We start from the raw sequence: 25,883 nt of genomic DNA on the forward strand, positions 1-25,883 counted from the left end.
CTTTTTCCTCTGCCCTAACCCGCGCCATCGACTCCACGGCGGCTCATCCACCACACCCCTCTGCTTTCCTTCCCTGACTTTGCATGATCTCACGCACGTCGCCCTGAGCATGTGATCCTGCACGCGGCCTTTCCCTTCCCCACGCGTGCCCTCCTCCTCTCATCCTTTGCTTCACGCAGACACTTCCTCTGCTCCACATGCCTCCAAGCAAATTCATCTGCTCCCTGCGCTGTGCCATCTAATGGCGACCGAGCCCTCCCTCTCGTTAGCCACGAGCGACAACTCCTCCGGCGGCATCATGGACTCTATCTCGGTCAGCCTGATCGTTGCCCCGTACGCCACGATCAATGTTCGCTCTCATGTCCCTATCGTATACGAGCTAAACCATCTGAACTTCCACAAGAGGGCGCCCTTCTTCAGATCTTTGGTGGGGAAGTTCGGCCTTCGCGGCCACATTGACAAGACTGTCCCCACCAACCCTGTTGATCTACAGTGGGTCATGGACGATGCATGTGTCCATAGTTGGCTCCTCGGGTCCACTAGCCCCGATGTCCAAGACCTCGCCATTGACAGCGAATAGTCAGCGCGCTAGCTCTAGGTCGCCATCGAGGGCCTCTTCCTGTCCAACAAGGAGCCCTGCGCCATCTTTTTGCACGAGGAGTTCTCCTCTATGAGGCAGGGGGACCTCTCCATCAACGACTATTGCCAACGCATGAAGACCATCGCCGATGCCCTGAGAGATGTCAGCCATGCTCTCGCCATCACAGCTGGTCCTCAACCTCCTTCGCGGTCTCAACCCGCGCTTCTCCAACATGACAGACAACATCGAGGACACCACACTGCTGCCTGACTTCAACACCACATGCCAGAAGCTCATCCTTAAGGAACTTTGCCTAGCTTATGAAGGCAAGGTTTCCACTGATACCGCCCTTCATGCCTCTGGCTCCTCTACATGTGGCTCTGCGGGTCGCTCTGCCTCGGCGTGCTTTGGCACAGCATAGGGCCAAGGCAGTCATGGTCGTACCAACGGTGATGGCAGCAACACATCTAACCACAACACCAAGAAGAAGGGTAGCCACTGTGGTGGTGGATGGCAGCAGCAGCAAGGTGGTCAGCCCATTCCTCCTTAGTCTAGTCCAGCACCAGCAGCCTTGGTTCTATCCACCGCAGCGGTAGCCTGCATGGTGTGGGCAGGGGCTGCTTGGACCTCCTCCTCCATAGCAGCAGGCGCACTTGGCTTTCGCTCTAGCCGAGTTCTCCACTCTAGCTTACCTCCATCAACCATAGTTTGCTCCTCCGCTGGGTCCTCAAGCCAGTGGATGGAACCAGGCAGGTCACATCATAGCATTGGACCAGATGCCGCTTCAGGGTACTAATCCCTAGGTTCTAGACACTGGTGCCAAATCTCACATGGCTTCTTCAGATGGTATATTACTCACCTGCCTTCCTCCTTATTCTTCATCCATAACTATGGGCAATGGCCATTCTATACCTGTTGTTAGTCATGGTACTTCCATCCTTCCCATAGCCAACACCTCCTTCCATCTTAATAATGTTCTGGTTGTGCCTGACATTGTGCGCAATCTTCTTCCTGTTCGTCAATTTACACATGATAATCATTGTTTTATCAAATTTGATGCACTTGGTTTTTTTGTAAAGGATCCATGGACGTGGCGTGATTGTTCACTACAATAGCAGCGAGGACCTCTACACCATCTCCCTAGCTTCGCCATCCACCACCACTAGTTGCAGTCTCGCCATCATGTCCACCTTATGGCATCATTGTCTTGGTCATCCGTCCGACTCCATCGTCGCTTCCCTTAGAGACATGTCGATTATCACATGTAATTCTTCCAAAGTGGCGAGACAGTTAGTAGGCAGTTCAATTTATACCTGCTAGTTGTTCTGAAATTGCACCATTTACTGCTTAAGACCCCAGAACCAATACCGGGGAATAGCACAGATAGTTACTGGAAATATTTCAAGGTAAGCAAGTGGCAGTTCTTTTTTCTATATGGATCTTGTTTGTAGAACTGTTTGGGAGCCTTGGATGGAACTCATATAAAGGTGACTGTTCCAACTTAGCTAAAAGGAAGGTATAGGTCTAGAAAAACAGACATTGTGACAAATGTCCTAGGTGTTTGTGCACCTGATATGCAATTCATCTATGTACTACCTGGTTGGGAGGGCTCATCACATGATGGTCGTGTGCTGAGAGATGCCATTACCATGCCAAATGGCCTGTGTATCCTCCAAGGCGAGTTTGGTTTTGTTAACTCATGTGGTTTCCTGATAAGTTATCTAGTGCAAATGTTGATTTTGTTTCTATTTGCAATCTTAAGGGTGTTACTATCTTGTGGATGCCGATTATTCAAATGCAAATGGCTTTTTAGCTCCATATCGAGGTGAAAGGTATCACTTGGGAGGTTGGACTGCACAAAATCCACCACATAGCATAGAGGAATATTTTAGTATGAGGCATGCAAAAGCAAGAAATATCATTGAGAGGTGTTTGGGAAGGCTAAAGGGTCGGTGGGGAATTTTGAGATCTCCATCTTATTTTCCTATAAAAACTCAATGCCGAATAATAATGGCTTGTGCCCTTTTGCATAATTTGATTTTACAAAATATGCCAAGAGATCCAATGGAAGATGAGGATGAAACAGTGGTACCTTCAATGGAAATTACTAAAGGAGAAGTTAGTGAACCAGAATTTATCACATGTGTGTCAGCTTCTAATGTGTGGACTAATTTTCGAGATGTTCTTGCTCAAGGGCTATATAATAACTATAGGGCTTCTTCTAGTTCTAATAATTGAGGTCTGCTTTTCATATTCTTCTAGTTCTGAAATTATTATATATATTAGCTGTGTAGTATTTTAACATGGCCTTAATACTTTGTAGAAATACAGTAGGTGCTATACATATGCTGATGCTAAGGGCCTTAATTCTAGCATAGTCCATTTTGACCGACCATGGGTTAATATTTTGTAGAAATACAGTAGGTGCTATACATATGCATATAGTTATTAGTTTGTATTTTTTAGCTCACAAGTGATACACACAGCAGTTGTTACATCCTGATGCTAAGGGCCTATATGGCATCAAATTCCCTTACTAGGATACATTATCTGCAATATATAGAAATGATATACCCACTGGTGAAGGTGCCGAAGATATCAGTGAGGCTGTTGGCTACATGGAAGAAGAGCTTGCTGCTGAACATGGTAATCGGCATGATGAAGAAGAGGATAGGATGTCTAGAGAAACCCCTAGAAGGTCTGTTGACTCAGCATCATCTAGCTACAAACAGAGGAAGTGGCAAGGAGGGAAGAGCAAGGATAGTGGAACAAGTGATCCTTTTTTGGACATGTTACATGAAGTCCAAGATGATATGAAGGGTGTGGCTAGTAATATTAGAAAAATGGTAGAAGCCATGGACTATGAGGCTACAATTCAAGAGAAGGCAATGAATGAAAATCCACAACAGATTTTAAGGGAGAAGGCTGTAGCAGAGTTGCGCAAGCTAGGGTTCACAGGGATAGAACAAATCGAAGTTGCTACTGTATTTGTGAAATCGCCAGATCAAATGAGTATGCTGCTAACCCTTGACCAATCTTTGAGGAGGGAGTACATTCTAATGTTAGCCAACACTCTTTATAAACCATGCATACTCTGAATTATTGTCATTGTGAGCTATGCACAAAATCTGTGGTGCTGTTCGGATATGATAGATATCGTATTCCTTATAAATACTTACCATATAGCCGAATAGATCTAGACCTGAACCGACCTGTAACCCTACCCTCCAGACTATATAAGGCGGGTAGGGACCCCCTCAAATTCATCTTATATTCAATACAATCCACTAAAGACATAGGACGTAGGGTATTACGTCGATTAGATGGCCTGAACCTATCTAAATCGCTATCTCTGCGCCCGTGTCACCATCCGATTCCTATCACGCGTACCTCCACCAATTCATCTACTGCCGTGGGTATACCCCTCGGTAGACTACTGACCAGATTTCATTGATAGTGGAACGCCAGGTAGGGGGTGTGCGTGCTGATTCCATGGCAAACCAGATGGTCCACTTCCCGAGCTCCATGATCCTTCCCGAGCCAGGCCAGACCTTCATGGTCGGATCTATGACCTACGTCATCGGTTCCAATGGTGTCTAGGAAATCATGGAGGTGGTGCAGAATCACCCTATGCTAATCGTGCCAACATCTACAATGACATCTCTGATCCTGATGCATCGCCATTGGGTTAGGAGATCCATCAGCAATGATGATCTGATCGCATCCATCGATCAGGTCATAGACCGCTTAGTGGAATGTCAGCTTCTCATGGATTCAGTCTTAGATCAATCTAGAGCAAGTGACAAATTTCCCATACTCCAAGATCACCAAGCCGATGTAACCGGGCGACCTGCTTAGCCACATCATTCAAGGTGGCCAGATTCTGATCTGGTGATCATGACAACTCTAGAATGGCATACCGTTCAACGCTGACCACTCCCCGCCCAGACAGAGAACAAACCAAAGCCCTATTCTTTCAAGCTGGTGGGTACGGGTCCGATCTGTCAGGACACCATGCACCATCCTTTCGCCAACCACACTAAGCGTAGCCATGTCAATGACCTCTATCAGATCGACTTCCCTGAGGCCAACCAGCCTGCGCCAATGGTAAACATGGTGCAAATCCAAATAGATCTTCCGAATGACATGCTCCATACAATCCTAGAGGAAAGCCCCGAGCCATACTCTAAGGGTTCTACCAGCAGCTGTCCACCTTTCCCTCTAAGCTTTGGGAGAGAGCTTTTCTTGGTTAGCCACGACAGCTATCGGTGTTTTGAGTTTCCACCGGCTAGTAAATTTCTAATATTGCGCATCTGGCTCAGATGGTGTGCTAAGAGGACACGAGGTTTATATTGGTTCGGGTAGAATGTCCCTACGTCTAGTTCATTCCTGCTGCTCATGTTACTAGCACTAAAAGTTCATCGTAGGGGTTACAAACGGTCGAGAGAGGGATAGGTCCCAAGTCTCTAGTGAGAGGAGCAAACGAGTGCCGAGAGCTCGGTCGCTTCCTGGCTATGTGCTTCTGTGTTTTGATCGGTTCGGTGTTTGATGGGTTCCCCTCCACTTCATGGGATGCCCTACTTTCCCTTTTATAGGCCCAGGGAAAGCATGGGTTATAGTGGAGGGAAAAGAAGAGAATGAGAAGGAGAAGAAGTCTAGGATCGCTGGGTCCTTCTTTTCCTTCACGCGGGTCTCGCTGACCCTGTAGATGTTAACAGGGACAGCTCCACATCATGGCCTTGTCTGTCACTGGTGCCATGTGCAGGCATCGTCTCCCGATCATAGCACTCCACTCTATCCTGGTGGATGTCGTGCTGAATCGACATGCCTGTCAGTGGTCGTACGAGGGTTAGGTAGAATAGCACCGATATGCCCGACACTGTTCCTGATTTGAATCCCTAGGTATGGCCCGTCACAGCCACAGGTTATATCAGGGCATGCCAGTCACCTCTTTGGTGTCAGAGATTTAACCTAGACCCATTAGCTTGGACCTAAAGTGGTTGACGGTGGTATGGGTCTCTGTCGGGCAAGACAGATCCCTTGGCCTTGGGGTCGATCGAGGTGGAGTCCCCCCAGAGGCTAGGTGAGGCAGAGCGCAAACCCAAGGGTCGGGTGAGGTGGAGCCCGCCCCTAGAGGTCAGGCGAGGCGGAGCCCGCCCTCAAAGGCCGAGCGAGGCGGAGACAGCCCTCAGAGGTCGGGCTAGGCGGAGCCCATCCCCAGAGGTCAGGCAAGGCGGCGCTCGTGACCTTGGTGTTAGGCAAGGCGAAGCCCGCCCTTAGAGGTCAGGAGAGACAGAGCCCACCCCCAGAGGTCGAGCGAGGCGGAGCCAGCCCTTAGAGGTTAGGCAAGGCAGAGGCCATGGCCTCGGTGTCGGGCGAGGCAGAGCCCGTCCCCAGAGGTTTGGCGAGGCATAGCTTGTGCACCTAGGGGTTGGTTGGAGCTATAGTCGCACTCTTGACTGCTCGGATGAATCAATGTTGATGGTCGTTAGCTCCCCCTCTTCGAGTACCCTAGTATTGGTCCCCAACAATAGCCCCCGAGCCTGCAGAGGAGTAGAATACTCCTTCAGAGGCTTTGCTGAATGGGAGGACTCTGAAGGCCTCAACCTTCTTTTGTTGCCCATAGGGTGACCTAGGGGCAGTGATTCCCTTTCCTCGAGCCCCCTCGCATAGCAGGGGCCCGGTCGAGGATCGGTTTGTCTTTGCGATTGTCTTCCCTCAAGCTTTTTTTTTGATAAAAATGAAGGGGCCGAGCCTTGCCATGATTTTCCTCTAAGGACGAATCATGGCACCTAGTGAGCTACTAATGGGCTAGTCTAAGTGGGTCCCTCGGCATCCCATTCATGGGGATCCAGCTTGGGTCAGCTTGGTGACTGACCCCAGATTCTTAGTGGTCAATCCATATAGTTCTCGCATCCATTCGATCGGTCCCGAGGGCTATGTACCTTTCTTTGAAAAAAACATGGATCGTACCGGCCAATACTCGAACATGGGCCGGCATGCCCGCGATGCTCATGTGCCCGGGTACTGGCTGCTAGCAGGCCCATCCCTTTCCACCTCTCACCCTCAAGGTGCCTAGAGCAGTTATCAAACCCATCGATGGGCCGACCTGCGAACTCCTAGTCCCAGTCAGGCCGTAGAGGCACTTTTAGATACATATTCCTCTTACTCATGATGAGTCATGACCCGTCCAGAGAGGTGAAATGTCCGGCGAGTTTTTCGAGGGAACAGGCAGAGATTGCGTGTGCACATCCCATGGTGGGACATTGCGGTAGATCATGGTAGGCATGGAGATCTAGGTGGGCGGTTGGTTTCCTCACATCCATCACCCCTATAAAACCAAAGGGTTCACCGCCCAGATTCCATACCTTTCATCCTTGCCTCCGTAGCCATGACCGTTGCCGCTAATCGCTCAGGTTTCCTATCTCTGCATCCTCACCACTGTCGAGCTTGAATCCACCCACCCCCATCTCCAATGGATCCGTGGTGCCACTCTAACATCACCTTCCTGTGCATGGAGGGCGTCATCCATTGCGGTCTTCTCCATGCATGGACCATGGCTGAGGAGTGGCTACTGCACGGTGAGGAGGACGTGCCGTCATTGCCCGATGGCTATGTGGTGCCATTCGCCCACTTCCACAAGCGTGGGTTTGCGACCCCCACCCACAGATTTCTTCAGGGGCTGCTGCTGTAACACCCTGATGTTACATTGTAACGTTTTGCTGAAATAATTCGTAAGCATCTGATTTATGTGCATTGGTGTATGATAGGCTTTATAATCCATGTTTGGCTTGGAAACATTTTTGCGAAACGTAAAGAAAAAGGTTATGTTTCGTGTCACATAACGCGTTTATTACCCAAATCAAAATTTTGTTAACACAAAATGTTATAAACGTTTTGGGAATGATGATAAAAAGTTGCGGTCAATGATATGGATGGCTAGCGCGTACGTCCCGGGGGTCGGGTTTGGGGTTTCGACGCAAAACCCTTTCAAAACGACGCCCTCCGCGGCGGTTTTTGAAGTGGTCGACGAAGCCACCTTTGGCATTAGTTGTGGAACAATTGTCTTAAGGAGTAGCGAAATGTCGCAACTGTGGGTGATGGCTCGGTGTACCCCTTGTCGCATCGAGCAATTAGCTTAGCGTTTGGGACATGGCGTACGCAATTTCTAGCTGCTTTAAAAATCGTGCACACCACCTGGCTGAGCGCTGGGCGTGGTCACCACCCCGGTCGGCTTGCCAGCGCACTGTGTCACGCAGGCCTAAGCCACTGCCGCGCTCGGCTGTGCTGACGACGCCGTTCACTCGCACGCCCCACGCGTCTTGACCCTCTGCCTTGCTGCTGCCCACCTGCGCGCTCTGCCTCGCTGCTGCTCGCCTCGCCAACCGACGCGTGGCGCCCGGACCGTCGGCCGTGCTCTGCCCGCGCCTTGCTCTGCGCCACCGTGGCCGTGTCGCCACTGGGTCCCGCGTTCGCGTCGCCAGCGGCTATGTTGGTACCATGCCTAGACTCCCTTGGCTGCTTGCGCACTGGTCTATGGCCTGCTTCGCCATCACCTCGATGTCGCGTTGCGGTGTCCGTGGGCTGGTACTACCCGCAGGTGAGCCATGCCGTGTTTCGTCGTTTGCTGCAGCGGCCGTGCGAACGGCTGTCGGGAGCACGCCCTGAGGTTCCCCATGGCCAGGCAAGTCAGTACCGAGCGTTGATGTCGCTGGTGAGCCATACCGCGACGGGACCTCCTCTGTCTCCGTTGTCCCCTGGCCGTCGTGACTTTTTCTTCCAATTCGTCATAGTGGGTGCACCGCTTTCCAATTGGCTTTGCTTGCAGCTCCGTTAGACAGTCGATCATCTAGCCTACCCCACCGCGCTGCCATTCTCGCCTCACTATGCTTCAATTTTGGACTACCGCGCCACCGGGTCCATAAGGCCATGCTGACGCCCTCTAGCGGCGAGCCAGTCCCGCAGTGCACCTCGTGGCAATTCAGTGCACCCGCAGACTCGCCATGTCCTCCTGAGCACCCCGCGCACCTCAGTCCTAGCATCGTAGCAGGCCAGCCCCACCGCCACGGTAGTGCCCCCATCGGTCATCACCGCACCGCCGTGAGCTCACGTGGCCAGCCTTGCTCAGACTGCCTCCAACCTAACCGTCAACGCAGGGGTGTCGGTGAGTGCTCCCTGATGCTCGCTAGCTCATGCGCTGGCCTCGCCTTCGATGTTGCTCACGGGAACGCGCTCGCTCTTGCAGGTCAGGAGCCACCGCCGGGGGGGGGGGGGGGGAGGTTGTGCCTGCATCTCTGCTCATCGTGTCGCCTCCCGTAGCTTCTACGTGCTATCCAGGTACCTATCGACCCCTTACGTAGGCTGTAGGGGTTCAGGTGAGGCCGGCGTGGTCACCCGGTGCTGTGCCGTCGCGCCGGTGCGCGCCCTGGGGGGGCCAGGGACCTCCTTGCGGTGAAGAAGAGGAAGTGGGAGGGTGCTGGTGTAAAATGGTAGAGTAGCGAAACAGTACCGTAGAGCTCGTAGTAAATGCTGAGTTCGTCGGGGGTGTTCGTGCATTTTTACCGCGCGCGCAGGCTTTCCCCTTCGTGGGCCGTTGGCCATCTGGGCCGCGCCTCCACATGGGCCATGCGCCTGGCTGCTGTCGCGCGCGGGCGGGATGGCGAGTTGGGTCGGGCCGCGCGTCGTGGGCCGGTCAGGGAGGTTTCGTTTTCTCCATTTCATTGTATTAGAAATTGTTTATCTATTTAGGTTATGAACTGAACTTCAATAATTAGTAGTAAATTGCATGATTGTCCAAAAATAGCAAAACAAAGTTTGTTAGGTTCGCAAAAATATCGACTACCTGTTAGTACAGCTGGTTCCCCATTAGTGGTTAGGATGGTAGGCCCATAAGCTTGAAGTAGAGGGCTTAGCGGTATATCGATCTTTAATTGCAAGATTTGTTGTGGTAAACCGACGATAACTTTAGCTTTGAAATCGTTACTGTAGGTTCCTTAGGCATTTATATACTTGCTGTACTGATGATAATCATAGAACGAGTCGTTGGATGACGTAGTTGTTATCCTTGGTTTATCATAAACTGACATTAGGAGTATGAATATCCGTAGTCATTGTAAGAATGTAGGACACGGTCATACTTGTTAGTAGTACTGGTATGTGGCTTAGACTTTAGTAGGTAGACCTCACTTAGTAATGTAATAGAGGTACTTTTGCATTGAGAATTGCTGTTGCCATAGTGTAATCATTGCATCGTCATTTCATGTAGATCACGAACAGGTAGACTTCGTACTTGTCGGTGATCCGAAGTACGACGAAGTGATCGAGGAGTACGAGGAGGAGCTTTTCACACAGGAAGGAGACCAGGAGCCTGTTGGTACTGACTTTGCTGACTCGGCACCTGCCCAAGGCAAGCCCCGGTGCATAACCCCTATTTTTAAATAATCACTGAATATATTTATATGATATGCATTTACGTTACAGGCATTTTATGGAAACTACATGCATAAATATATCCACCCTGAGTCCTACTAGTGCAGGTCGAGTAGCTGCTATGCTTAGGATGTCGGTAGCGTGAGTAACTTGACATTACTCGCAAATAGGTGATTACACTATAATATCATGATGAAATAATGGGAAGGAAAAATGGTGACCAGACAGGGATGTGGATTTGATTCTGGTGGGTGTGAGGGGTTGTGTCCTGCGGCCAACAGGGCATAGCCCGGTTACACTTTTTCCCTGTCTGTGTCGATTAAGGACCGGTCATTGCATATGACTCTAGGCAAGTCACAGACTTTTGTCCTGAGCACATACTTGGGTATGGGCGTAGGGAAGACTTGCTGCTCTCTTGTCGCGGATCCGGCTCTTTCCGGACCGACTGATGGGAAGAGGAGGTGGTGGAGGTCCTTGCGCCGCACTAAGTCCGAGATTCAGAGGCGGGGGCTTGGAGTCCAAGTTTGGACGGGGACCTAGACACCCGGGACAGGAGAGTGGTGGGTTAGTCCCGCTTGTGCTTGGGGTACAAGCGGGGCATGTGTCTTCGGGGCACCCGGCTGGGCACATTGATTCGCGAATCGCCGGGTTACCTGGTACAGCTTGTCTACGGTTTAGCACCGTAGTAAGAACTGGAAGTGGAAAGGAGAAGAAACAGTATCGATTGCTCAACTCTTGCTTGAAAGTAGCACAGGTGCTTATATAGATTGACTAGATAAAAACTTAATACGGCTGATAATGATAATATATCAATAAGGACTCACTATTAGTACTGCTTTTGGCTAAAAGAAAACCAGCAACCATAAAGCCTAGCATATTCCTTGGAGTCGGGAAAGTATTTCCCACTATCGGATAAGTCTTGCGAGTACATTGTGTACTCAGGGTTTATTTACCCCTATTGCAGGTGATGCTTAAGGAGTACCTTGTGTGGAGGATTCTTCTGGTGGGCTCAGACGAAATCCTCGTTATCTTATCGCTAGATGTTATCTTTGAATATTCCGCTGTTTATCATTCCGAACTCTGTATTTGGTATTGTAATAATGTACTTTTCAGAAACTCTAATGTATGAGATGAACTTGTGTTGTAACTCATTTTCATTATTGGATCCTTGGGGAAAAATGTGGATCTTTCGGGCTCTCCCTCGGGGTGTGTCCGACGGATACCACTCGCGGTAGTGGCTTTTGGGGTGCTTAGTGTCTGGTGGAAGACGAGCGCCTCCGTAAGTGCGCTATTTCGGGTGGTTCTGCCACAGTTGGTACCAGAGCCAATAATGGTCACGAGTTCCTCACTCTTTTACAAAACTAAAAGTTTGACCAACAAAAGTTTTGCGAAAAGTAGGATGCGATTAAGTTAAGTTATATAAGTATAAGCCCTAGCTATATGGTGTATCTAGGATAGCGGCACTGGTTTTACCTAATTAGTTTTCTGCAGGTACACTGACTTACGTTGCGTAAGAAATCGCTTAGTAGACGGAAAGTGAGTGTGCGATGTGCCGAACATGTTACGAACGCCGCTATATTCCGGCTTGAGTGAATGTATAGGTCGAAGCATGCATCATATAATAGCATCTTACTTGCACTAAGAATCCCCCTTCATGTATAATGAAGTAGTAAATGGGTAGGACTAACTTAATGAGTACTTTAATAAAATGTGCTGCCATCTCTCTAATCCCTAGATTCTAATTGGGAAGGTGTCCTAATGGATGGTTTGTCTCTCTTGCAGATGAATCTGAGGTCCAGACGTGGGAGCACTAGTTCGGGAGCGGCCAATGAGGGCCATGGTGACAGTGCTCGGGCCTTTGAGCATGGCAATGAGGGAGCTCGGGAGGTTCCACCTTTGGTTCCTCATCCTGTCCCGCCGCCACCACCGCCTCCGCCGCTGTCCGCCGCGGAGGTCATGGTGGAGTTGTTGGCTACTCGTCGTGAGTCAGCCGCTGCTCGATAGGAGATTGCTTGTGCCTTGGAGATTATGGCATAGGCCGTCGCGGGTCTCGCCCGTGGAGGACCCAGAGGCAACGGTGGGAATGGGGGTGGTGCTCGCCGTCCTGAGGGGCAGTCCTCTTATCAGGACTTCCTCAAGACTCACCAGCCCACGTTCACGCCGTCGGACGATCCGTTGGAGGCGGAGCACTGGCTTCGCATGCTAGAGCAGAAGTTTCGGCTGCTCAGAGTGGCCAACGAGTAGAAGGTGCACTTTGCGTCCCAGCAGCTTTTGGGGTCCGCGGGTGCCTGGTGGGAGACTTTCCTGGCCGCAGAGCTGCTGGATCATCCGGCAACGTGGCAGGAGTTCTCCACCGCCTTCCGCGAGTTCTTCATACCTGCTGGCGTTATCCACCAGAAGGTGACCGAGTTCATGGAGTTGCGTCAGGGGAGCAGGACAGTAATGGAGTATGTGAATCAGTTCAACCACTTGGCTCAGTATGCTGGTAGTCAGGTGGACACGGATGACAAGAAGAAGGATCGCTTCTTTCGTGGTCTCACTCCCGTTCTTCAGGAGAAACTGTACCTGGGGAACTATCAGACCTTTGGGGCTCTGATGAACGCCGCCATTGCTCTTGAGGGTTTTCAGCGGGCATCTCAGGCGGATTGGAAGCAGAGGAGGGTGGCAGCTAGATCCTCCAGCCACCCTCATACTTAGAAGGTGCAAATTGTGAGGCGGGGGTCCTATCAACCATCCGTCGGGCCTCCGTTCCGGTCACCCCAGCAGACCTCACAGACTTCTGCTACCCAGTACAAGGCACCTCAGCAGTAGGTGCAGCCCCAGCAGACTCAGGGATAGCAGGTCCCACCTCGTCAGGGATTCGGGAACAAGCCTGGTGCTTGTTTCAAGTGTGGCAAGGAGGGCCACTATGCCAGGGAGTGTCCTCAGTAGCAGACAGCTCAGTCGTCTCAGCCGTCTACAAATTCCAGGCTGGTTAAGAGGACTTTCATCAAGAGGAAGGTGCCCAGCAGATCCAGTCAGGTGCACTTCATGGATGCTCAGCAGGTTGTGCATCAGGAGACAGTTATGGCTGGTATGTTTACCATCGAATCCCATCCAGCTTTGGTGTTGTTTGATTCTGGTGCATCGCATTCCTTTATGAGCCTAGGGTTTGTAGAGCGGCACAATTTATCACTTGTGGCTATACCGTATGCTTATAAGATCCGTACTGTGGGTTCTTAGATGTTTATCAATACCCGTACGGATACAGTAAGTTTGGTATTAGCCACCCACACGTACCGTCTACAGTTCATGATAATGCCTGGGCAAGGCATTGATGTTATTCTTGGGATGAACTGGTTGCGGGTGTATGGGGTAGTATTGGATATGAAGAGAAGAAGTGTAGAGCTACGGCTTCCATCTTCTAAGGATAGGATGTCTCTCATCATACCCTCAGAACTGGTCTTACCTGTTGCTGCCCATGCTGAAGTCATTCCTGATCTTACCTCCATTCCAGTAGTATGTGAGTTCCCTGATGTTTTCCCTGAAGATCTTCCTGGTTTGCCACCGGACTGTGAGGTAGAATTCTCCATTGAGCTCGAGCCTGGTACTGCTCCTATCTCCAGACATCCATACCACATGGCCCTAAGAGAACTAGCAGAAATGAAGAAGCAATTGGAGGAGTTGATGGACAAGGGTTTCATCCGCCCAAGTTCTTCACCATGGGGTTGCCCAGCGATTTTCGTGAAGAAGAAGGATGGTACACTGCGGATGTGTGTGGATTACTGCCCCCTCAATGCGGTAACAGTTAAGAACAAGTATCCCTTGCCCCGCATTGATACTTTGTTTAATCAGTTAGCCGGTGCCATGGTGTTCTCAAAGATAGATCTCCGATCGGGCTATCATCAGATAAAGATCAGGCCACAGGATATACCAAGGACAGCTTTTGCTACTAGGTATGGGCTTCATGAATACCTAGTGATGTCTTTCGGCCTCACCAATGCCCTGGCCTTCTTCATGTACCTGATGAACTCAGTTTTTATGCCAGAGCTAGATAAGTTTGTGGTAGTTTTCATTGACGACATCTTAATCTATTCCAAGGATGAGGAAGAGCATGCCCGTCACCTCCGGATAATACTGACTCGGCTAAGGGAGCACCAGCTATATGCTAAATTCAGCAAGTGCGAGTTTTGGCTTGATCGAGTGCAGTTTTTGGGACATGTGTTGACACCTGAGGGCGTTTCTGTGGATCCCAGCAAGGTGCAAGATGTAGTAGATTGGAAGTCTCCAAGGTCTGTGCACCAGATCCGTCAGTTCCTTGGGCTAGCTGGATACTATCGACGTTTCATCCCTGATTTCTCCAAGATAGCCCAGCCCATGACTAAGCTGCTCTAGAAAGAAGCTAAGTTTGTTTGGAGTCCAGCTTGTGAAGAAGCTTTTCAGTCCCTGAAGACTTTTCTGACCACTGCTCCTGTGTTGGCTCAACCTGATATTGAGAGGCCCTTTGATGTTTACTGTGATGCCTCGAAGATGGGATTGGGGTGTGTGCTTATGCAAGAAGGGCGTGTGATAGCTTATGCTTTGCGCCAACTGAAGAAGCACGAGGTGAACTACCCTACCCATGATTTAGAGCTAGCTGCTGTAGTTCACTCTCTAAAGATTTGGAGGCATTATTTGTTGGGCAACAAAGTGCATATCTTCATGGACCACAAGAGCCTTAAGTATATTTTCACTCAGTCTGAGTTAAACATGAGACAAAGGAGATGGTTAGAGTTGATTAAGGATTATGATTTGGAAGTCCACTATCATCTAGGAAAAGCCAATGTGGTGGTTGATGCTTTGAGTCGTAAGTCGCATCAGGTTGAGGAAATACCCTTGTCACTCCACCACACTGAGGTGCAAGCTCAGATTGCATTAACCTTAGAATTGCTGGAGCAAATTATTCAGGAACAGAAGGGAGATCACGAAGAGATTCCTCACATCAAGAAGTTGCTAGCAGAAGGGCGTGGACCTCATTTTAGCATTGATAAGCAAGGAGTCGTAAGATACAAGGATAGACTGGTAGTCCCATCCAATGAAGAGCTGAAAAGAAAGGTTTTACAAGAAGCCCATCATTCCAAGCTGTCTATCCACCCTGGTAGCAACAAGATGTACCATGATCTATGCCAACTATACTGGTGGTCTTACATGAAACAAGATATCACCCAGTTCGTTGCAGAGTGTGACACTTGTGGTAGAATCAAGGCAGATCATATGCGTACTCCTGGATATCTACAGCCCTTGCCCATTCCTGTTTGGAAATGGGAGGATATTTCCCTAGATTTCATTGTGGGTTTACCCCGCACCTCCTCTAGTTTTGATTCTATTTGGGTCATCGTGGACCGTCTCACCAAGTCTGCCCACTTCCTTCCGGTGGACACTAGATACAATGCAAAGAAGTATGCGGAGTTATACTTTGATCGGATTGTGACCCTACATGGAGTTCCTCTCACCATCATCTCTGATAGAGGGTCAGTTTTCATCTCTCGTTTTTGGGAGAAACTCCAGGAGTGTTTGGGTACTCGCCTTCTCAGGAGCTCAGCATACCACCCACAGACAGACGGCCAAACTGAGAGGGTGAACCAGGTGCTCAAGGATATGCTGCGGGCTTGTACAATCTCTTTTCCTGAGAAGTGGGATCAGTGTTTGAAGCTGGCCGAATTTTCTTATAACAACAGCTATCAGGAGAGTATCCGTATGGCACCATTTGAAGCTTTATATGGACATAAGTGTCGAACACCACTAAATTGGTGTAACACCCTAAAAATTGCCTCTTTTAAAATAGAGCTAAAATGATTTATTTATGAATTTTTGTGCACATGAAATATAGGAAATAAAATTTTTCATTTAAAATCCATCATAAGGTAGCAATGTGTTTGATGCATACATGCTATTGCATTTAATTTTATTGGTTGAGTGGTTTTAATTGAAAAGTCAAAATGGTTAAAATTCTTTTGAAATGAAATTAAAAATGGCTTTGAAATAAAAGAAAAGAAAGAAAAGAAAATTAGAAAATAAAAGTATTTCAAAAGTTGTAAAGTTTATCTTGGAAAGCCTAATAGAATTGTCCATTTTTATCAAATGGGAAAGTATTTTTGAAACCATACTCGAATTGGATTTGAATTTAGCTAGGAATTGGAAAAAAATGTAAGAACTTAAAAAGTTATTTTTGGAAACTTCCCAAAAATTGGTTCATCTATGTTGGAATTAGAAAGTATATTGAAATCATATTTATTTGATTTGGTTCATATCTGAAATAGTTTTGAATTAAGAAAGGAAATAGAATTTAGAAATAGAAAAGGATTTTGAAAAAAAAGATGAAAACCTCTCTCTCATTTGGCCCGAAGGCCCACCCTTCTTTTCCCCTTCGGCCCAGCATTCCCTCCCCTCCTTCCCGATTTCCCGGCCTGCTTCGCACGGCCCGCTCGGCGCTTCGGCCTGCCCTGCGTAGCCGCTCGGCCTACTCTGCTCAGCCCGCTCCGCGTCAGCCGCCGAACGCGCTCGGCCTTCAGCACCCTCACCCGCATGCCGCCCATTTTCCCTCTCGCTATGACCTGGCCCCACTCGTCAGCGCGCACCCACACGCGCGCCTTACCCCTTCCCCCTCACTGCCCGCGGGTCCCGCCCATCAGTCGGCCCCTTTCCTTTCTTCCCCGGCGCGTTTCTTTCCTTCCTCTGCTCCGCTAATGGCGCTGCCATGCGCGGCAAGCTGCCAGTCCTCCGCGCCCGTATGGAAAGCGCCCAATCCACCTGCCTCCTGCTCCCCTTTCCTTTTACGCAGCGGCTGCTCACCTATAAAGCCCGAACCGAGCTCATCCCTTCTCCCCTTTTTCCTCTGCTCGCGTCCAGCAACTCCCCGCCGCCGGCAATCTCCCTCACCCGCGCCTCAATCTATGTCGCCGACGCGCCTGTGACCTCCGCCGTGATCCCCCGAAGCCTTAGGTACTATCAATTCTTCGGTTTGGCCCTGATTTGCTTCGATTCCATCTCACCCGCGCCCTTCCTCTCTCCTCAGATCGCCGCCGTCGTCGACCACGCCTTCGGAGGCCTTCCAGACGCCGCGCTCCGCTCCAAGGGACTCACGGTGAGCTCCTGTACCTGCTCGACCCCATCATGTCGCATTTGGTGCCCTAGAATGACGTGGCAGCGAGTTCCAGGCACACCGGCCATGGCGCCACCGCAGGAAGCCGCTTCAGCATGTTCTCGGCCCTCGTATTTGCACCCCGTTGACTTCGCGAGTCACTGTGCTACGCGTAGGTGCCCTCGGCTCGGTCTAGGATGGCCGGAATCACCAGACCGGTGACCACCGACGAGCTCGGACCGTCGGCGACAAGGGCGCCGTCGTCGCGAGTCTCTTCCCCGGCGACCCGCTGCCCCTGCACTCGCCTGCGCCGTCAGATCGGGAACGATCGGTCCAGATTGCGTACCCCTTCGGGGATTATAATCGGTCCACCGGTTGGACCATGCACTCGGTCCACAGCAGCGGTCAGCGCTGGTCCACCGCCGTGTGGTGCACCACGCCAGTCCACGCGCGACACGTGGCGGCCTGGTCAGCAGCCCCGGTCAAACGCGGTCAGCCATGCCAGTTTTACATAAAAGCCCTCCTATTTTCCTAGAATCAACCCGAGGTCCGTATGAGTTCAATATAATTGTTTTTCAGTCCTGATTTTATTCGTTTAGATCCCTATAATTTCCAGAAATAGTACGCCCAGTCCAAATCCGTTTAAAATTCAGAATTAATTAGTTTAAATTCAAATTTGAGTTCAATTAATTACAGAAATGCCATTGCATCTTATTTCATGCGTAACTTTTGCGTTTTAAGTCCGATTTGACCCGTTCGAGTTGCGTTAGGATCGTATTTACGTTTTCTACATGTTTATACAACTGTTAGGCATGTTTTCAACACTTGAAATTCATGAGTAGATTTAATCTATTATTTAATTAAAGTAAAACTTGTTTAAATCATAACTTATTCATTTCAACTCCGAAAAAGTCCGTTCGAGTTGCGTTTGTTTCGTAACGACGAGATCTACGCTTTAGCAATGATGTTTACTATATTACTATTTCATAAAAATCATAGTTTAAATCATATCTTGATTAAAGATTATGCAACTAGGTTTTATACATAAAATATGATTTGTTTTACTTTTGTTTTATAATTTAAATCTAAGATTGATTTAATTCAATCCATATCGTTTATAAAATATCTTTTGTATATGAATTCATAAAGTTAACATAAATGAAGCCTATAGTTTCTTTTTCCACGTATACAACAAATCTCTCGGTAGTTGTAACTTTTCAACCATAGCTTCGATTAGCGTGCCTCTCGCGACTATGTGTTCGTAGTGATGCGTAGGATCGTATATCAATCTCTTTTACTTATTTTTCTATGATTGGTGTACTATTCTGATATAGATGCAATTGTATGCTATGCATGTATGTGTATGGATGTTTGTGTGGTGTTCTACGATTGTCCAGTCGGTGAGATACACGTGGTGATCCAGAAGAAGAAGAAAGACATCAAAGAATAAAGCTTACCGAAGGATCGGTGTGTAAGGCAAGTATAGCATGGGACCATCCTTGTTACCTATTCATATTTAATCACTAAATTCATATTGCATGTGTCTACCTTGTTACCATTAAGGATGTCCTAGATATTTGATATCTTGCACCTTGATACCTTTGGGATATTGCATGGAATAGTTTTTGCTAGTGCTTAATCAAAACCTTGATCTTGTAACTTGACTAATGGTATATGCAATAAACATTAAAATATGACTTTTTAGTAACATGGAAATAGGGGGCTGGAGTGTTTAGCTACTTTCTAAATGCTCTAGATTCCTCTCCCTAAGGACTCATCTGTAAGTGATCATCCAGGACTTACAGTACAGCTGTGAGGGCTATATGGCTCTGGCTTTAGCTCAATATGAGGACCTTTTCTAGCTTGTTAGTGGTTACCTTTACGGCGCAAGAGGGGCTCCAATGGGTATGATCTCGGTCTGCTAAGTAGGTGCACTTGCTAGTCACTACTTGGAGGGGGGTTCATGCTTATTGATGGGTAAACCTTAGCGGCCCTAACTTGTTAGACGAACCTTTGAAAGGCTTCATAGTGAACCCTGCCGACCTTCCTTGGTAGTGGGTCAAGAGGCTAATCACCTCGGGCGAAAGGGCAAATCACGACTTACAGTGAACGTGTACAACCTCTACAGAGTGTAAAACTGTTATAACAGCCGTGCTCATGGTCACGAGCGACCTTGGACCCTTATGGAATAGAGATGATCGCTAATGGATAATGATGATGTTAATAATTAATCGTTTATGCTATACCTTATTCATGTTTACTTGATCATGAGTTTATGGGTTTATGGATAAACTTGTTGCCAGCCAATTGCTAAAAAGATGATCTATTAAAGCTAATCGCAGTAAACCAGTGTCAGCCTTTTTGAGCCTCATGAACCCCATGATATAATTGTTAAGTACGACATGTACTTACGCTTGCTTTATTTTTCTATACTTGGATAAAAATCCCGAATGGGTACCAGATTGCTGGTTTTGGAGGAGTTAGGCTTGTGGTCAACCAGTCAGTCGTCCTTGTGGATTCGGAGTCTTCACCAGAAGATCGGAGTCAACTTTTCGCTGTCTTTACTCTGAGGGTACTTTTCTTTTACTAATACGTTATGTAATAAGTATTGTCTTTTGATATTACCCTGATTTGTGGCTGTATGTGAGATTTGACTTCCTGGGCTCACATATAGTGTGTATCTGGTTTTGCCTTTAAAACCGGGTGCTACAATTGGGTTGAAGTAGGAGACCGTGGGTAGTTCTGGCCTGATTTCATAAAGGAGGCTCGAGAGAAAGTAAATATAATTCATGAACACTTGAAGTCAGCTCAGAGTCGATAGAAGGCTTACGCAGACAAGCAAAGAAGGCCTTTAGAATTTGCAGCTAGAGATTATGTGTATCTCAAGGTATCTCCTATGAGAGGGGTACATCGGTTTGGTGTTCATGGAAAGTTAGCCCCTCGGTATGTGGGTCCATACAAGGTGTTGCAGCAGTGTGGTCCCGTGGCTTATCGTCTCCAACTCCCTGAAATTCTCTCGGCAGTTCATAATGTATTTCATGTCTCGCAGCTGAAGAAATGCCTACGAGTTCCTGAAGAATCTGTGGAAATAGAAGGACTTCCACTCCAACCTGATCTGTCCTATGTGGAACATCCTATAAAAATCTTGGATGAGAAGGAGAGAGAGAGAGACCAGGAACAGGGTGATAAAGTTTTACAAGGTACAATGGCAAAACCATTTAGAGGACGAAGCCACCTAGGAGCAAGAGAACTACTTAACAAAGCATTACCCCCATCTCCTCTCTGGGCCAGATAGTTAGTTTTGCGCAAAATGTACTCCATACCTTTTCTCACACTAGGCACATGAAATCTCGGGTCGAGAATTTGTTTTAGGGGGGTAGATTTGTAACACCCTAGTGTTACATTGTAACGTTTTGCTGAAATAATTCATAAGCATCTGATTTATGTGCATTGGTGTATGATAGGCTTTATAATCCATGTTTGGCTTGGAAACATTTTTGCGAAACGTAAAGAAAAAGGTTATGTTTCATGTCACATAACGTGTTTATTACCCGAATCAAAATTTTGTTAACACAAAATGTTATAAACGTTTTGGGAATGATGATAAAAAGTTGCGGTCGATGACATGGATGGCTAGCGCGTACGTCCCGGGGGTCGGGTTTGGGGTTTCGACGCGAAACCCTTTCAAAACGACGCCCTCCACGGCGGTTTTTGAAGTGGTCGACGAAGCAACCTTTGGCATTAGTTGTGGAACAATTGTCTTAAGGAGTAGAGAAATGTCGCAACTGTGGGTGATGGCTCGGTGTACCCCTTGTCGCATCGAGCAATTAGCTTAGCATTTGGGACATGGCGTACGCAATTTCTAGCTGCTTTAAAAATCGTGCACACCACCTGGCTGAGCGCTGGGCATGGTCACCACCCCGGTCGGCTTGCCAGCGTGCTGTGTCATGCATGCCTGAGCCACTGCCACGCTCGGCTGTGCTGACGACGCCATTCACTCGCACGCCCCGCGCGTCTTGACCCTCTGCCTTGCTGCTGCCCGCCTGCGCACTCTGCCTCGCTGCTGCTCGCCTCGCCAACCGACGCGTGGCGCCCGGACCGCCGGCCGTGCTCTGCCCGTGCCTTGCTCTGCGCCACCGTGGCCGTGTCGCCACTGGGTCCCGCATTCGCGTCGCCAGCGGCTACGTTGGTACCACGCCTGGACTCCCTTGGCTGCTTGCGCGCTGGTCTACGGCCTGCTTCGCCATCACCTCGACGTCGCGTTGCGGTGTCCGTGGGCTGGTACTACCCGCAGGCGACCCATGTCGTGTTTCGTCGTTTGCTGCAGCGGCCATGCGAACGGCTGTCGGGAGCACGCCCTGAGGTTCCCCATGGCCAGGCAAGTCAGTACTGAGCGTTGACGTCGCTGGTGAGCCATACCGCGATGGGACCTCCTCTGTCTCCGTTGTCCCCTGGCCGTCGTGACTTTTTCTTCCAATTCGCCGTAGTGGGTGCACCGCTTTCCAATTGGCTTTGCTTGTAGCTCCGTTAGACAGTCGGTCATCTAGCCTACCCCACCGCGCTGCCATTCTCGCCTCACTGTGCTTCAATTTTGGACTGCCATGCCACCAGGTCCATAAGGCCGTGCCGACGCCCTCTAGCGGTGAGCCAGTCCCGCAGTGCACCTCGTGGTGATTCAGTGCACCCGCAGACTCGCCATGTCCTCCTGAGCACCCCGCGCACCTCAGTCCTAGCATCGCAGTAGGCCAGCCCCACCACCACGGTAGTGCCCCCGTCGGTCATCACCGCACCGCCGCGAGCTCACGTGGCCAGCCTTGCTCAGACCGCCTCCAACCTAACCGTCAACGCAGGGGTGTCGGTGAGTGCTCCCTGGTGCTCGCTAGCTCGTGCGCTGGCCTCGCCTTCGATGTTGCTCACGGGAACACGCTCGCTCTTGCAGGTCAGGAGCCACCGCCGGGGGGGAGGTTGTGCCTGCATCTCTGCTTGTTGTGTCGCCTCCCGTAGCTTCTACGTGCTATCCAGGTACCTATCGACCCCTTAGGTAGGCTATAGGGGTTCAGGTGAGGCCGGCGTGGTCGCCCGGTGCCATGTCGTCGCGCCGGTGCGCGCCCTGGGGGGGCCAGGGACCTCCTCGCGGTGAAGAAGAGGAAGTGGGAGGGTGCTGGTGTAAAACGGTAGAGTAGCGAAACAGTACTATAGAGCTCGTAGTAAATGCTGAGATCGTCGGGGGTGTTCGTGCATTTTTACCGCGCGCGCAGGCTTTCCCCTTCGCGGGCCGTTGGTCATCTGGGCCGCACCTCCACGTGGGCCGCGCGCCTGGCTGCTGTCGCGCGCGGGCGGGATGGCGAGTTGGGTCGGGCCGCGCGTCATGGGCCGGTCAGGGAGGTTTCGTTTTCTCCATTTCATTGTATTAGAAATTGTTTATCTATTTAGGTTATGAACTGAACTTCAATAATTAGTAGTAAATTGCATGATTGTCCAAAAATAGCGAAACAAAGTTTGTTAGGTTCGCAGAAATATCGACTACCTGTTAGTACAGCTGGTTCCCCATTAGTGGTTAGGATGGTAGGCCCATAAGCTTGAAGTAGAGGGCTTAGCGGTATATCGATCTTTAATTGCAAGATTTGTTGTGGTAAACAGACGATAACTTTAGCTTTGAAATCATTACCGTAGGTTCCTTAGGCATTTATATACTTGCTGTACTGATGATAATCATAGGACGAGTCGTTGGATGACGTAGTTGTTATCCTTGCTTTATCATAAACTGACATTAGGAGTATGAATATCCGTAGTCATTGTAAGAATGTAGGACACGGTCATACTTGTTAGTAGTACTGGTATGTGGCTTAGACTTTAGTAGGTAGACCTCACTTAGTAATGTAATAGAGGTACTTTTGCATTGAGAATTGCTGTTGCCATAGTGTAATCATTGCATCGTCATTTCATGTAGATCACGAACAGGTAGTGTCGGTGTTTCGTACAAGCACCGGCAAGTAAATTTATAGTAATGCGCGTTAGGCTCGGATGGTGCGCTAAAGGACACAGGATTTATACTGGTTCGGGCTGAACGTCCCTACGTCTAGTTTGTTGCTGCTTGTGTTATTAGCACCATAACGATCTGTAGTAAGGGATACAAACTGCCGAGAGAGGGACTGGTCCCAAGTCTCTGATCGAAGGATTGAAAGGTGGTCAAGAGCTTCGTGGCTGCTTGAATGTGTGTGAATGTGTTCTATTGTTTGGTCCTATTTTTTCCGTCCCCCCTCGATGGAGGTAGCGCATCCCCTTTTATAGATGAAGGGGCTGGCTTTACAAGGGTGAGAGCTCGAGGATGCGTACTCTACTTACCTTGTGGCTCATGTCTACCTGGTCAGGTCCTCCCTTCTCATGAGTGCGAAGGAAGATAAGTGCTTAAGATGTCGTCAATATCTCTGTAGGATGTCAGATCAGTCACAGCATGCTGCCCCCAGGGTATGGGCTGTAGTACAGTGGTTTTGACTTAGGGGCCTCCTCCCAGCCTTGCTCCACACGCCTTCTGGTTCCCATGATTCCTGTTGGGAGGATTCGGGGTCGGGGTCCGGTGCAGCGCCGTGGCCAAGGCTCTCTGACTTGGAGGACCTGAGGGGTCGGGAAGAGGGCCCCCTCTGCTTCCTCGGGTCCACAGCGCGGTGACGGAGTATCCGTCGTTCATGGAGATAGCAAATCCGTTCTTGGAGTGTAGCGGTTGTCGTATATCTTCGTTGGGTTCCGTGTCCCAGAGCTGAAGGCGGCGCCTACAACTCTACAGAGTGAGGTGCACGCGCCTGTAATACCTTTTGGGCTCTGCGGCGCCCGGAAGGGTCTAAAGCGTCAGTCCTGTCGTTCCCTGGCAGTTCTTTTCCTGTCAGGGTGCAGGGTATGGTCGTTGGAGCCATGGTTGACCCGAACGTCTTGTCTCGTCCTGTACCCATCATTATGAGGGATAGATATCGATCAGGGCGAGGCTTGTTCTGGGCCATCGGATGAGACGGAGGCCAGTCCCTATCTCTTGGGCGAGATTAACCCTATCCCTCCGGGATCGGGCGAGGTGGAATCTATCCCTTAGCCCTCGGGCGAGACCGAGCCCGTCCTCAAGGCGTCGGGCGAGACGGAGTTTAGCCTTGAGCCTTTGAGGCGAGGCAGGGTTATCCCACAAAGGCGTCGGGTGAGGATGACCCCACCCCTCTGGGATCGGGCGAGACGGAACTCATCCCTCAGCCCTCGGGCGAGACCGAGCCCGTCCTCAAGGTGTCGGGCGAGACGGAGTTTATCCCTCGGTCCTCGGGCGAGACCGAGCCCGTCCCAAGGATGTCGGGCGAGGCGGAACCGAACTCCTGTCATTCGAACAAAGGATGACATGGCGCCCTCATGTGTCCAGAAGTTTTTTACGTTTGGTGGTTATCGGTTCCACCTTCTGGGGTACCCCGGTATTAGGTCCCCGACAGTAGCCCCCGAGACTCTAGGTGATTCGGGCAGAACCGCCTGGAGGGTGTTTTTTTTTTTTTTTTTTTTTTTTTTTTTTTTGATTTCGCCGAAGCTAAATTGCCGGAGGGTGCGCGCGAGCGCACCCGATGGGTGTAGCCCCCGAGCCCCCGGGTGACTCGAGTAGAGTCGCCCGGGGGGTTGTATCGGTCCCTTCGCGGGTAAGGCTAAAGGATTTAGTCTTTCATCAACTGGGTGTTTTTTCGAGTGGGTTGTGGCGTCCTGTTTGCTGGGCCCTAGGTGGGCCAAAGAGAAAAGAAAACGGGCCTTTGTGGCTTGTGCTTCCCCGGTGGGCAGCGAGCCCGGATTCGTTTGGGGAAGGCGAACCGTCCGCCGAGATTTTCGGGGTGAGAGGATAGGGATTGCGGGCGCGTGTCCCGCGACGTGACGCGGTGGCGCGCGTGGCAGGCCCGGAGATCGAGGCGGACGGTTGCCCTTCTCGTGTCCGTCGCCCCCTATAAAACTGCGGGGTTCGCCCCCAGGGTTCCGTATTTCGCTCCCCTTCCTTTGCGTTCTGAGACATCCGCCGCCAATCTTCCCAGCTCCTCACGCCCGCATCGCCACCGTCGACTGGCTTGCGTTCGTGTTCCAGCCGCCGTTAAGCTCGCGCCTGCCCTTCCCCCCTGCTGCCTCAATGGAGTTGTGGGGCAGATCAAGCATCTCTTCCCGGCGTCTGGAGGGCCTCGTTCGCTGTGGCCTTCTCCGCCCCCAATCCGCCGTCCAGGAGTGGTTGCTTCCTGGCGACGAGGGTGAGCCGGTGCCGCCTGAAGGGTATGTCGTCTCTTTTGCCCTCTTCCATGAGCGGGGATTCGGGGTACCCGCGCATAGATTCCTTCGGGGGCTATTAGATTACTATGAGGTAGAGCTGCAGCATCTAACTCCCAATGGGATACAGCATATGGCAGCGTTTGTTGCCCTGTGTGAGGGTTTTCTGGGGATCGATCCCCATTTTGATCTGTGGCGGCATTTCTTTAGCGTTAGTCTGTCGAGGAGGAAGATTGGGGGGAAAGAAGTGGACGCCCCGATGGGGTGTGCCAGCATTCACCTGCGCCATACCCGATCGAAGGGCTACCCGTACATGCGTCTGGCCACATCCAACAAGGGATGGCATTCGCAATGGTTTTATGTTAGGGATGATGCGAGTGCCCCCCTACCGAAGTACACCGGACGTCTTATTGTGGATGCTCCGGCGTCATGGGGCTGGGGCGTCCAGACTAAAGACAAGAAGCACATCTCCGACCTTCTCTCCGCCCTTCATGCCCTGAAGGGTCGGGGTGT

Source organism: Miscanthus floridulus, chromosome 8, assembly GCF_019320115.1.
Source record: "Miscanthus floridulus cultivar M001 chromosome 8, ASM1932011v1, whole genome shotgun sequence".
Lineage (NCBI taxonomy): Eukaryota > Viridiplantae > Streptophyta > Magnoliopsida > Poales > Poaceae > Miscanthus > Miscanthus floridulus.